Source organism: Sceloporus undulatus, chromosome 4 (assembly GCF_019175285.1).
Source record: "Sceloporus undulatus isolate JIND9_A2432 ecotype Alabama chromosome 4, SceUnd_v1.1, whole genome shotgun sequence".
Classification (NCBI taxonomy): domain Eukaryota; kingdom Metazoa; phylum Chordata; class Lepidosauria; order Squamata; family Phrynosomatidae; genus Sceloporus; species Sceloporus undulatus.
Window position 1 is genome coordinate 138,922,332 of NC_056525.1, and position 12,754 is coordinate 138,935,085.

Below are 12,754 nucleotides of genomic sequence, written 5' to 3' on the forward strand. Positions count from 1 at the left end.
GACATCACAGATGCTGGCATTCCTTCAACCATTGTGCATCTCAGGCTCACCAAATAGAGTGGATACACTCAGTGAGGTTGTATCTGTATCTCATCCTGGGTATTGGGGAAGTGATGGGACAGATGGGAGAAGAAGCAGCAGCAGCTTAGGGTAGGCCTCACCAGCAGCCATGATCCAACAAGATTCACCTTCTCCTCCTCCCTCAGGTGGAGATGACTGCTCCAAATGTCCTCCATCCCTTTCTCTCCAAGACACAAAGTTTGAGAAGATGAGGGGAGATTGGGGCCTCTGAATCTCATGCCCCCTAAACAACTATTGAAGTCCCCCCTGAGGGTCACGCCCCACAGTTAGAAAACCATGGAGTAGACACACTGAATAAATCATCAAATGATGAGTTAATACTTGTACAAATTGCATTTATTCAAAAAGTTTACTTATGGAACTTATCCCATTAACAAATAGTCCATCTTACCTCTTCTGGCTTGGATTCAGGATCCGGGATGCCCCTGGATGTTATCATACCTAAATGGCCACCTATCTAGGTGGGATGCCGCTGCCCGGATGCATCCCAGGTTGAAGTCTCACTCAGCCAGCACTTTTTTGAAGTCGGGGAGCTTCTGACTTCAAAAATTGGCCGGCTGAGCAAGGCTTCAACCTGGGATATATCCAGGTGGAGGCATTCCACCTAGATAGGTGGCAATTTAGGTATGATAACATCCAGGGGCATCCCGGATCCTGAATTAAAGCCAGAAGAGGCAAGCCATCTTATTTAATGTGATAAACTCCCTAGTTTGACTGCCTGTAGGGTATAGGCAGTCAGGAGGACAATTACTGTGTGTAAAGTTTCTCTTTGCTAATTATATTAGCAAAGTTTTTTAGGATACACTCAAAACCCTTCTACTCTGAAAACAAAAACCCTTTGTTATTTAACATGTTTGAAACAGAATACTACTTCATTTTTACTTTCTGCATCCCAAACTACTTTTTATCCAGCAAGGATGTGCTGTGTTGTCTTGTCATAATGCTGGTATGGCACAGTGTTCTTTTCTGATCTAAATGGCTCTGCCAGCATGACTGCGTATCTGCTTCTGCAACACAGCAATCAGGAGGATTACCTGTAGCAGCAGCTCATAGCAGTGGCTCATAGGATCAGGCTTTCTAGCGACATTAAAATTCAGCAACAACATCTCATAGCATCTCACAAAAATGGGGACACACATGTTGGAGTCAAGCAACGGTAAAGGCAAAATCAGGTGCTTTGAGGCAGTTCAGGTTGAACCTCCCCTACCAGACTGTCCATGCTGGATGGCTCATATACAATAACATGAATTTACATTATGTTATTGTAAGCCATGTGAGCATTTTTCAGCAGTGTGCAAGATAAATATTTAATAAATATATGTTAATCTTATTTTTGAGGAGAAATATTGGCACAAGCACTATGCAAATTATTTGAAGACCTTTATTAGTAGTCAAGCAAGGTAAGCAATAGTTTGTTTTCATTTATTCATTCACTTATGAGTCAGCCTGAGTCTCTGGGTCAGCAAAACCTCACTATAAAACCAAGAAAAATCAGCTTAACCACACAATCCAATCCTCATCTGCTCAGACGTGTCGTGCTGAGTTGAATGAGGCTTATAGCCATGTGAATGAGTATATGATATTAGCCTCAAGTTCCTAAATAGGCAGGAAGAACACCAAGAATTTGGATATGTACTCGGTATGTATGGCAAGTCTAAACTCACCACAGAGGCATTTCTATAAGCTATTTATGGGCTGCATTCACCTTAGTGGGTCAAGCCTGAACTCAGTCTAGTATGGTAGAAGACAAGGCCAGCTCTAAGCACTCTCAGAACTGAAAATGATGACATTGTCTATTTCAATTAATTTCAGAAACAACTTTTTCACAAGAGTACTTCTCTATACAATTAAGGAAGGAGGATGAGTCTGCTTAGCCTGACAGTGATGCCCTTTAAAAGTTTGGTCTGTTATGCATCTCTAAATGGTAACCATTCCACAGAAATGAAGCCATTTAAAAAACACACAACCTTGAGCCATTTTTCATTGGAAGGAGGAGGAAACAGTCCTTGAGTCTTCCTTTACAGAGCATTATTCTACTCATGTCCCGACGCCTCCACACTCGGAAGGATATTTTGAATATATTAACTGTTTTGCCACCCAATATTCTCAATTCCTGGCACCCTGCACTCCAAATTTCTCATGATTGTATAGCCAACCCCCAAGCCTTGTTCAGATAGTCTCTGAGAACAATGTTGTGTTTAGGCTGACCAGATATATCAAAGAATACAAGGATCCCACACTTTAAATAGTTGACGCCATTTCATTAAGGGTTGCTTGCATAAAATACTGCATCGACTGAAATGCCCTCTTCCACATAAACGCATTTCCTTTAGATGCTCCATAAATTTATTTTCCTAATATTTTCCCTAAAATAAACATTAAAAATAATTAATTAATTATTCTTGGGTCTCTCAGAATTTTTTAAAAAAATCTCTTATCTCTTATCACTGACTGTTTTCCTTCTCCTGTTGCCCCATTTAATGTAGGTCACATGAAATTCAGTCCTATGTGCTTTCTCAGAAATCATCCCTGTGCTTCTCTCCCCAGCTTAAGAGGCATGAAATTGTAAACATAACACCCAGCCAGTGTCCCAGTCAGTAGCCACTCTGCCACTCTTTCTCCAGAATGAAATACTAGATGGTTTTATCGGGGCTCTTCAATCCCAGTGAAGGGATAATGAAGGTATATATTGCAGAACTGTTCAGTGTTTCTTTGCTGGTCCTCTCTCTTTGCTTCTCCCTACAACTAATTCTCTTTCCCTGCAACAGGGCTGTTTAAGGGCTTTTGTAGAGTGGGGTCTGGCCTGGAAGCATGTACTGGATGCTTGACTGAAAAATGCCAGGTGTTCAAATCCTCCTGCCTCTGACACTACTGTACCTCTTTTCTCTCCTTTGCCTATCTACATCCAGCCTTCTCTCATTGCCCTTTCTGTGACTTAGCAGTCTATTGAACAGATTTTTAAAAAAGAACTTAATGGTTGTTGTTTTTCATTCACAGACTATAGACCCCACCCCTGTCTTTCTGAAATGTTGATGGTTTGTGACCAAGCAGCATTTTTATGCCATGTGCCATTTTCAGACTGGAGAAGGAAAAGGTAAGTGGTAAGGCAAAGGGAATTACTTTCCACTCCTCAAAGTAGGAATGTTCCCTTTCCATATTAAAAAAAACCCCACCACGTTCCTATTCCTCTGAATTCTTGACTGTTGGGAGTCATTTTCATAACAAACATCAATAGTAGCAGCAGCAAAGTTCCTAGGGAGATAAATGCACTCTTTCTTTCTTTCTTTCTTTCTTTCTTTCTTTCTTTCTGCAAACTCTCAAATTGTAAAGGCAGATCTTGAACAAAACACCCTTTACCTGTTCATCTGAAATGTGGCAGACCTGATCCCATCTCCACAACTGTCTCTGCAAATTTCATCACAATCTGCAATGAGATAAAAAGTGACATTGTCAGTACATTTTTTTAAAAAAAGTAATCAAAATAGAAAGACACTTATCCCCACCCCCAAAAGCTTTATATCTATTCCTTGGGGGGGGGGGGGTGTTCAGGCTTCATCCCCTCTGAAAGGGATACTACGCCTGAAAATTTCATCCAGTGTATATATTAGAGCTTTTTGTTATATAGTGATAGTTACACAGTTAATATTCAAGTGATAGTTAATGGGAGGCACAAAGCTTAAGGTTTCAGGATCTCATTTCAGGTTCAAATCTTCAGTCAAACTATGGAACTGGTTGGAGCTAAACCGGCCCATTTTCCCAATTGTGAGTGAATTGTGTAACATGTGGGCCCAAATAGAAACATGTGATTTACACTGAATCTTGATGTCAACATGCCTCTTGTTTCCTACATTTCAGAAGCACAGCTTACAAGTTTGGAACACCATTTTGTTGCTGGTATTATCCAACAATTGGGAGTCAGAATTCCCTGTTGTCTGCAAATGGCCCAGAGGTTTATGAGCAGATTCAGATGTACCTTCTGACTATCCTAGAACATGCCTCAGACTGTTCTATAATGTACTGAAGATTCTCAGCAGATACATCATAGTAACATTCCCTGAAGCCAAATTTTAAAAACCATTAATCAAATACACAAGTGGCACTTCTACTTGCTTGGCTTCCATGTCACTTCCTAACTACAGGGTTGGATGCAGACTTCTTTCATGTTGCCTACAACAGACCTACTGAGATTAATGGGGTAAGTTGGTCTTGACTTCCAGTTATTTCAGTAGACCAATTCAAAATGTTACTACACTATATGTAGATCTGGCCTATACTATTTTCCTTTTCTGAGATGCCTTCTGCCGTGATTGTTGTCACTGGTTCAAGTGCATGTTGCTGGAAACAGGAGCTTTCACTTCTGTGGAAGAGGACTATCATGTGTAAATTGGACCTTACACAGTGAAAATTACAGTATAGTACTGAATCAAACATGTCTTGTGCTACTCCTTTGGCTATGTGTCTGAATGGGATCGCTACCAGAGATATCCTTTCCCCTTTCCTTTCCTTTCTTTTCTCCATTATAGGACTTCATATATATTGGCATTTACTTGGGGTGGTAATCTAAAAAAAAGTATTTCCTGTTGGAGCTTCTCCATTAAAAGGTTTTAAAAATAATATAAGAAATTAATGGTTTACAATAATCATTTTAAACACTTGAAAGGAAGAAAGCTAACCTGGAGACCTCTGCTGTTCCATGAATAACTTCTGCCTATGCCTAAAATTGGTATTTGATTTTTATTTAAAATTCAAATGTCTGATGTTCTTAAATTAAACAAATGATATTTGAAGGGGGAAAAAAATCAGCCCCCAACATCTGCAGATTATGATTAGCATTTTGAAATAGACTGCTTGAATTGAACAAGGATGAATGCTGCCAGTCTCTTTTATTCACTCAGTTTATTTAATGAAATGCTAGAGGTCAACCCTTTGTCCTTAAATTAGTTACTATAAAAATCTTTTTGTACTTTCCTACTTGTTATGATGTCTTATAAGCGGAAGAAAAGGTTGCCATTAATTATGCCTTTGTTGAATATGGATAGCTATTCAGAGTTAGTTAGACAGTTTCAAACAAAATTAGCATCGAGCAACTCTTAGGCCGGCGTTAGGTTGGTTATCAAGAATTTTTTTTCCTAAGAGAATGCTCTTCTGCAAGTGTGCATTATCTAATATATTCAGCTTTCAGTTGCTAATTTTTTTTTCCAGATGAAGATGGGCTTAATTGAGGTTGTGCTTTTAAGTTTGTAGAGCTCTTCAACGTCTCATACAAAAGCATCTAGAGGCTTTTCATTTGTCTTGAGTATGTTTCAGATGTACAAATATTATTTACTTTAAACTCTAAATCAAAAGGCATACTGTAACTATTTTAAATAAAACATACTCTTGCCTGAGATTTTTATATACGTGTGTGTGTGCGTGTGTGTGTATATACACACTATCTCACACACACGAACACATATAAACACATATGCAACCTACTCACTATCCGACATATACACACCCACACACCCACACCATTTTCTCATTATCTATATTTAGAAGCAGATCATCTACAAACGAGAGCGAATCATTGTTTTGCACAATAGTTTCTGAAAGGTATTAAATATAGTAATTTTTATACAGTACTAATATTAAGATAAAACTGTGGCTTCGTGCTTCTGTTAAGTGTTGTTTTGAACAAAGATTTAAAGATCTGTCTGCTACAACTTTTGAAAAGGTCTAAATATGACTAAGGGAAAGCAGGGCAACATGCACTTGCTCGCTATCTTAATTTCCAGCTATTAAAACAAATTGAACCCCAGCCAAATTTTTCTTTTCCATAATTTAATTTGAGTTCAGTATATCACACTGGAAGCTTCCAGATAGTTGGGGCTCTCGCCTTGTGCCTAAGGAGTTGAGTATCAAGGCATAATCCTTTCAGCACATTTCTGAGGGACAAAATTACATTGATTAGTAATGACTTGTTGTTTAGTGTTAAAGTCAGATAATAAAGGACTCAGTACTTTAAAAAAAAAAGCAGCGAAGAAGGGCGAAAAAAGAAAAAAGCGGCTAGGCAACTTAGAAGATAATTAGGAAAAATAATATGAAAGCACTGTGCTAGCAGAGGATTAATCTTGGCCATTGTATATGTAAATGAGCATTTTAAAATATAAAGTGTATACCTATTTTTTTCCTCGTCAATCTCTTTTCCAAAGCTTCTCTTGGATTAGCTGCTTTTCTCAATCAACATTCCACATACTTAGAGATGAGACTGTAACCTTGTAATGCTTTTAGATATAATGCACGCCAGCCCCTCCGTACACATAACATTTTAAAGGCTAGATTCTAATGACCTTGTGAAGAAGGGATCCCAAGTCAGTCTTATTATGGCAGTGTCTCCTTGAGCAGAACCTCTGAAATATGTGAGGGTGAGACCTTTTGGTATGCACAAATCCCTTAGCTGGCTGTAATTATTTTATTAAGCTGGAACGGAGGGATGGGGGATGGAAAGAAGGAAGGAGGAATAGCGTTTAATGACACTAACATAAATAGTAAAACTTGGTAAGGAAAATATTTTTAAGCACACATTTTTGTGATGAGCTATGCATTTGAAGAATGTTTTTGAACTAAGATTGTTACTATAGCCATCACACAAAATTGTCCTGCCACAGTTGGGCAAAGAGATTTATGTGTGTATGAAACTAGAAATGCTTGCAATGCAAGCTCTTCCCTCTTCCCAGGGTTTCCTAACAACATATGAAAACATAGTTCAGTCCGAACACAGACCTCATGTGATCCCAGGAAGAGTGGTGAATTTGATAAAGAAAATATTCAGATTGTTTTATTCAAGGAAATGTACTCATTGTAACAAACAGTTCCCTCTTTTCCTTAGAAAGAACTCCCTTTCTGCACATTTCTATATAAAGGGGGAGGGAGTAGTTACTACATGGAGGACACTACCTTCACCCTACATGCTGGAACAAATTATAAATTTAGTAGACCATTTAAAAAATCTTCAGGGGTCAATTCTCCACTTGTGCCTTGTCTCTTCAGCAAGTGCTTTTATGGTTTCTTCTAATATATAGGATTTATCTTCAGCCATGTGAAGAGCGTTTAAATTTAATCCAGCGCTGGAGTAGCAATTTGTTGCTACAGCTTTAAAATAAGATTTTCTTTTAACTTTCTGAAGATGTAGACACTTTTGTGTAGGCCAGTTGAAAATGAAGTGTGTTTGAGAGAGACTGTGTGCGTATTGTGTCTAATTCTAGAACTCAGACACACTTAAAATATGGGCCTGCATCAGTACAGGGAGGATATCTAATTGTCTGAGAGATTGTCTAATATGTGATACTCTAAACTCAAGAACAATTCTCCAGCCTGATTTAATCATCTTCACCCAAAGAATTTTCTTAACTTTGTCTAAACGGTTTTAGTGTCAAAATCATTGCCAGATTTTTTACCTTCACATTTTAGATGCGTCTGTTAGTGTGTTTTTAAATAACCTAATATTTAATTTTTTTTAAATTAAGCTTTTATCTTTCTTCCTCGATTTGTGACTAGAATTCTAAACACAGTTTATAGCACCTAATCACCTCTAAAATATAAATGAAGTAATTGTATGAGTTTATTATCACTAGATATAATGTTATAGTGATTTTTTAAAAAAATACTACACCATCTTCAAAATTATATTCTTCTCTAACAGAAAATGTGTATTTTGTATAAGGGCCTGGAAGCACAGCATGGCATCGCGGTTACTATGAAAAAGAAAAACCATAACAAAGGGAAATGGTTTCTTTAAAACTAAAAAGATTTCTGCATAAATTATATATAAACATTTAAAAGGAAAGCTTTGATAAAATACTATCTCAGAAAACATCCCCCATCAGACTTAAGAAGGCATATATAGCATAATATTAATCACATTTTTGTTGCAGATACAAAATTTCGACCTTAATTTTGTAAAGACACCAGGATCCTTGCACCATAAATAAGTATGTTCAGGCCAAATATTAAAATGATGGGAATAACTGAGGCAGGGTTAATATTTTATCAGAATATTGTTCTATGGTGAAGTGTATTATTGTGATAAATTTCAGGATGTTGCTTTGGAATCTTATTTACTAAGATGATTAACATTGTGTCACGATTGCTTTGCCGATGGACAAATATATAGTTCCGCATAGGTTATATATCTGGACATAGGCACAAAGGGAGAGTGCACAGTCTTGCACTATATATACTTATAACATTTTTATGAATTAAAAAAAAGAAAACAAACTTGCCCTAAATATGCACTCAAAAGGGAAAATCTAGTATAAAACCACATGTGGACAGTACAGTTAAAATAAAAATCTAGAAAACAATTCAGTTGCAATATTTGCCGACATTTTTGGGTGGGGGAACTAGCTATTCATAAACATTTCTGCTTTCCTGCCTATCATATTCAATTGAAATAATCATTAAAGGTTTACTATCACAACTATAGGTGATCCCATGTTTCATATAGCTAAAAGAGCATAGTGTTGTAGCAGGTATAATTCGCAATTTGAAAACAAACAAACCAAACTGAAATCTCAATAGTCAAAGGAATGCTAAGTGAACATTTCAACTCTATTGTTTAAACTCAGGAACGCACAAAAATCTTTCACATCTCTCTCTCTTTTTTTTATCATGTAGTTATTTTAATGTAAACATTTGCCCGTTTAGATGAAGTGTTTTCATTATTAAGCTAATTTCAACATGTTTCAGATAGACTGATGAGTAAGAAGCAAAGCACTTGCTGATGAGAAACGAAATCCTGTCTTGGCTCGGCCTGCTGTCAGATACGTCTTCATTAGTTTTTGTCATTCACCGATGGCAAATGCTGTATAAATGAGATGACGATCAGGTCCGCCTTGATAACTTGCCTTATCTCATTAGTTTTCACATCAAAGTTAATCAGCAATGTGAATTGTAATTGCTGTAAGAGACAATGCAATAGATCACTGGGCCGTTTCCCCCCTCCTCCTGTATGGCATCTTGAAACATCAGCAGGCTGGTGAGCGGAGATAGGCTCAGAAAGAAAATGATGTGGAAAGCATAATAAGCAAGCTGCTCAGAATTAATGAGCTTACCCAATAAGAAAAGAATAACCAATCAATGTGAGCTGGGCAAATATAATTTAGGAATAATTGCTTGATTGGTTGTCTATAGTAGACTGATTTGACCACACACAAGGATTAAGAATTAAGATGTCAAGGCAAAAAAAAAAAAAGGCAATGGAGGACTTGCAATTTTTGTTTCTTTTTTCCCCTTTACAGCTGAAGAAGATGGGTGTTTGATATGTTATTCCCGAAGAATGAAAACATTAGCTAGGCACACACTGTTCCGCTCCTTTATGGTTCCCATATAATTAAGGGGGTCTTTTCAAACCCCGGTGGCGATATTTCTCTATGGGATATTACAAATAAATAGGTTTCCTTTCTATGGGAGGTTAAATAGTTCTAAATGTGTTAATTTAGAAGCATTGGCTTAAATGTTTGTAACTGAATAGGAGAGAAAACATTTTTTTTTTGGCTTTATTTTTTGGCTAAATAGTGTGTTTGGATACATTTCTGAAGCAGAGCAATTGCACTGGAAAACTAGAAAGCAATTCTTGCTGTACCTGTCCTTTTAGTATAATTTTCCCTACAGCCTCCACCAATTACTCTAAAATAGAACCCTTCTATTCTACTGTCTAAACTATTGGGAAGGTTCTGCCAGAAGGTAAATTTGCTTTGATCTACATTACACCTAATTGAGTCACCACCAATGTCTCTATCCTAACATCAAGAAATGTGAAAATGTTAGATTATTTCACTGGGGATTAAACCTAATTTTCGCGTGTTCTGCATTAACCTATTAGGCTGACTCATCTGCATTGCTAATGTTGCTCAGGCAGCTGTCACTGCTAAAGAAAAACATGATCATGCAATCCTTGAATGAATGATTCCAGCTCTGATTAGTGTTAGTGAAGTTAGCTGAGCCCTAGTGATAAGGAAAGAAAATTCCCAGGTTGCCAATAGCTTTGAAAATTATCAGACTGTAGGCGAAAAATAAATAAAGAAAATGCACCTCCTGACTCATAGGCTCAAGACCAAATGGAGAGATGAGTGACATTATTTAAGGCTGCTGCCTATTAAGGCTAACAAAAAATTATCCTCTGCATAAATTTATTTGTTTCTTTTGGGCAGAACTAGTGCAACAGATACATATTAAAATGCTAATAGACAACAACCTGAAATAGAAAATGGAAGAGTTTACCTTTCTTCTATTATCTTGTTTAAATGATATTGTGACAGAACCGCATATAACAAGGCAGTTAGAAAGCACAACGTTGCTTTTAAAGAAGATGTTTCCGTGTCATTTACATATTCCCTGTTACTTTGAATCCCCCCTTATTATTGATGAGGAAAACAAGACATGGGGAAAGGGTATTCACATATCTTATGCTCGCTTCCATCAATGGCCTTAATTGCAACGCGTGCGTTAGTATATTTTACTGCATAGCAAGCAGTGTTGAAAACTCAAGCCTTCTCTCATATCTTTCCATCGGATTTAAATAGCAAGAAAACAACAATGGCACATCTCCTTGAGATGTGAACATTTTTTAGAATGAGTTAGCCTCCTAGCAAAGGAACCAGGAGCCAATTTAATCCGATTAGTAACCCCCAACAATAGATGTGCCTAACCCATTGTGGACAAAAGCTTTTACTTTTATTTGTTTCTATTAACCAAGCAATCTTTACTATCAGGAAAGTGGAATTTCATCCCCGTCCGATTGCTCGGGCAATCAACAAAAAACAAATTTGAGAAAACAGTCTAATGTGTCAATATTTATCTTTTGGCCCTAATTGTCTGTAAAGAGGACTTGTTGAGTGTGCAAAGTTTACTGCGCTAGTTTATCTGTGTGCTATTGATTCTTCCTATTGTCTGGGTTTAGTGGTAGCTGCTCACAATGTAACAAGAAGGGCAGCAGCAACAGCAGAAGTATAATAGAGGTATTTTAAAGGGAAAACACTTGGACTTCGAGACCAAACTATAATGCTAAACTGAAAAATATATTAAGAAGTTTAAATGGAAACTGCCGTCTCATTCAGGATTAATCTCTGAAGCTACAGTTGTCTGTAATGTTTATCATGCATTGTACTCTTTCAGTAGCTTTAGTGTTAACCATTTAACATCTGCCAATTGCTTGCCCAGTTTGGGTGAATTCCACCTCTTTTTCTCCCAGTTACCATTTCTTCTTAAGAAATATAAGGTCATCCCACACACCCTTGTAGGGATTAAAGTGTATGAGGCTAGGTGTTTAGCCAAGGAACACATTCTCAGACAGAGAAAGCTGTGTCACAGAACTGCTTTGTCTTTTTTTACAGGAAAGACTCATTGGTAGTCCTATGGTCACAACCAGTGCAACAAAGCAAAACCAGGTTTTTGATGGGAGTGGCTGGTCGTAGATGGCTTCCATGGGAAGGGATTCAGTGAAGCTTTTCTGGGTTCTCTTTTAGACTTTAAAGGAGCTGATCAAGGTGTTGAACCTACTTTGGAGGTGGTCTTCAGCAACTTGAATGGATCCTTTAAAATCAGGAATAAAACCTAGAGTGGATTCACCACAATCCTCATAAGAAGGCCACTGGCCATTACTGTTGAGATAAATATCCTCATTCTCTACAAGAGGGGTGACCACTTGTAGCCCCAAGGATGCCAAAAGGTGGCCCCTGAAACCTCCTGAAGCCCACAATCCACCCCAAACACAATTTTTACCCTATTGATGATAATAATAATAGTAACATCATCATAATCATCATAACAACAATACTAATAAAAATATTTATTCCTCACCCAACTTTCCCTATATCTGAGGCAGGGAACAACGATAATTAACAAATATCTGAAATCAGTTAAACACACATCAGTTAAAACACACATCTAAAAATATCATTTAAAATTTACAACTTAAAATAAATCAATGGCTCAAAATCAATGGCTCAATATGGATCAGAGTGACTGCAAAATAGTGGCTTTTTCTAGCCAAAACCTCCACATGCCCTTAAAATGTGAAAATAGGCAGAAAAATAATGTGAAAACTGGCCAGTTTGGAAACCAAAAGTGATATAATGTCTGTTCTGATCATATTGGGTGGGTTGTTATGGCCCACTGGAGTGTGGGCATGGGCATGGGCAACAAGTGCCCTCAACCCTTCCACAGTTGCCCGCCCTTCTTGAGCAGTAGCCACAAGATTTTCTCATGGCCCAGATGACTATAGGAATCTGATAAAACAAAGTTACATCTACGTTGGTGGAGCACAAAGAAGGTCATTTTTATAGTGATTTCCCATTCTGAACAAGAGCAATGATTTCCAATGAAACTTAGGTGGGTTACAGACCACCATAAGGGATGTCCTTAGGACGTCCCGTTTTGAAAAAGGGGCGTCTCTTCCAGACGCCCCTACTCCTATTATGGACAGAGTCTGTAACAAATGGTGGCGGCCTTTCCACACGGCCGCCGCCATATTGACGTAGTGGACGCTGTGCATCCACACGTCACGCCCCAGAAGTGATGCCGCAAGTGTGTGACTAGCGTCTGGGAGCTGCATGGTTTGGCTGCTGCGGCTCCCGGACGCTGCAAGCAGTGGTGGCGGGAGACCGCCGCAATCCGGCAGTATGTAACACGCCTT

The 12,754-nt window shown here is 38.0% G+C and overlaps 1 long non-coding RNA gene across 1 annotated transcript in view; it reads left to right on the forward strand.

The window, feature by feature from the left end:
* The first annotated feature begins 2,627 nt into the window (after positions 1-2,627).
* Positions 2,628-12,754, forward strand: part of LOC121929295 — a 64,519-nt gene continuing 54,392 nt past the window's right edge. The window contains exons 1-2 of the long non-coding RNA XR_006103644.1: positions 2,628-2,763; positions 3,079-3,175. This is a non-coding gene — a long non-coding RNA (uncharacterized LOC121929295). The remainder of the gene's footprint in view (positions 2,764-3,078; positions 3,176-12,754) is intronic.